Raw genomic sequence first — 2,500 nt, 5'->3', positions numbered from 1 at the left:
GCTATCGCCCCCTACTGCTCTGGAATGTGGACGACATAGTTTGAGGCGGATTTTGCGGTTTCATGTGGACGGGTTTTCTTTTACCCGGGAGCCGTAAAAGTTTGTTTTTAAAAATACCCCTCTCTAACCAGAGTAGGAGGTCTGAGACACCAGGACCAGGACCAGGACCAGGCTGGGACTGGACCATCTCTAACCAGAGGAGGAGGTCTGAGACTCCACTTTTCTCCAGTTTACAATGCTGCCCTTTCATCCCTTCATCCAACCTCAAAGAACAACTGTTCACAAACGTCCTCCTGTGACTCCAACGACTGTCGTTCAGACTCAATAGAGCACTAACCAAGTCCAGACCTACTTCCACCAGCCACTGGACCAGGACCAGGACCAGGCTGGGACTGGACCAGCACTAACGGAGTCCAGACCTACTTCCACCAACGACTGTCACTCTAACGATGGTCGTTGGCACTTGAAGCACAAAGGGTTCCAGTGACATCATCGGCCTGTGAGAGGTTAAAGACCTGGATCTCACACCAGTTAGTTGGACCAGTCTCAGCCTGGTCCTGGTCCTGGTCCTGGTCCAGTCCCAGCCTGGTCCTGGTCCAGTCCCAGCCTGGTCCTGGTCCTGGTCCTGGTCCTGGTCCTGGTCCTGGTCAGATGTGTACATGAACTGATGAAGCCTCTTGGATCAGAGGTGAAACGTCTTCCTGACAAAGAACCAAGTCCAGTTGCTTTTGACTGAAGTTGCTTTGAGGAGAACGACGACCTGGACACATGAGAACATTCAGAGGGTTAGAAACACCCGTGTTCCTGTGGACGAGGCCTGAATGTGCTGCAAACGTGTGTACACAAACTCTGCAGGTGAATCCCTTTTTAGTTAGATGTAAATAAGCGCCTGTAGTTTTATAATTAGTCAGTAATTTGACAGAAGAGTAAACGTGTCGCTGTGTCTCTGCAGGGACAAATAACCCGTGTTGTTTACAGGACGGTGACGTCAGAGCGGTTATTTGTGCCCGTCTGAGCTCTGTGTGGTCGTGTGCCCGGCCCGGTAAGTGGCTCTTGGGCTTACTTTCCTGCTTGCTTTAACACACACACACACACACACACACACACACACACACACACACACACACACACACACACACACACACACACACACACACACACACACACACACACACACACACACACACACACACACACACACACACACACACACACACACACACACACACACACACACACACAGTCTCAGGTGACAAAATCAGCTGTCGGGTTTTGCACTTTGCACCTTGTAACTGGAGTTTGAGCGTGTGCCTCTGTGTGTGTGTGTGTGTGTGTGTGTGTGTGTGTGTGTGTGTGTGTGTGTGTGTGTGTGTGTGTGTGTGTGTGTGTGTGTGTGTGTGTGTGTGTGTGTGTGTGTGTGTGTCGGCTGCAGCTCGGTGTCATCCATCATTTAGAGGCCTGTTTTAGACAGCTTTGTTTGGTATCAATCATTTAGTCCTGTTGACCACATGCCAGCAGCCAGCGGGCAGCAGCCAGCAGCCAGCGGGCAGCAGCCGACGGGCGGCGGGCGGCGGGCGGCTGACACAGTGGATCCCTGCTGGGCTGTGAAACACCGTGCTGGAGGATGGAAATGAAATAGGACCTCAGACCTGTGACGGCAGGAGATCTAATATTAAAAACAGCATTCTCTTTAGTGTCAGTAGATTCTGACGGCTTCTGTCACGTGATGACGTCGTTACGCTGACGTGGTCACAACCAGCTCGATGTCACTTTCAGGGTTTCCAAGACGATACAATACGATCTCATCTTCAGCCTCTGATCCTGGATCAGGTCTCAGGGGCAGCAGCTCCAGCCTCTGATCCTGGATCAGGTCTCAGGGGCAGCAGCTCCAGCAGGGGACCCCAAACTTCCCTTTCCCGGGCCACATTAACCAGTTTTAACTGGGGGATCCTGAGGCGTTCCCAGGCCAGTGTGGAGATCTAATCTCTCCACCTGGTCCTGGGTCTTCCCCGAGGCCTCCTCCCAGCTGGACGTGCCTGGAACACCTCCCTAGGGAGGCGCCCAGGGTTCATCCTTACCAGATGATCCTGAACCACCTCAACTGGCTCCTTTCAACGCAAAGGAGCAGCGGCTCTACTCCGAGTTCCTCACGGATGCTGAACTTCTCCCCCTCTCTCTAAGGGAGACCAGTGTGATCCACTGCTGGACAATATGTTTATTAACGTATTTGATTGCTGTCGTCCATGTTTTCTGTTCACGTTCGACTTAAATGTTCTGGGGCGCTCTGAAGTCCAGGTAGGATCAGTCCCGTGTCCCGGTGCTGAGGAACGCAGCATCAATCCTCCGAGTCTTAAAGTCCCAACACGAGTTCTGCAATCGTACCCTTTTGGGCGCTGGAGGGACTACATATCCCAGCATGCACCGAGAGCCTCAGACAGCTCCCTCAGCACCCTACCGTCCATGTTCGTAGTTTGGATGAACCCAGCTCCTTCTCCGGGTC

Source organism: Echiichthys vipera (genome assembly GCF_963691815.1).
Source record: "Echiichthys vipera genome assembly, chromosome: 20".
NCBI lineage: Eukaryota > Metazoa > Chordata > Actinopteri > Perciformes > Trachinidae > Echiichthys > Echiichthys vipera.
The sequence above is the reverse complement of the archived record's forward strand: the minus strand, read 5'-3'. Positions refer to the sequence as shown.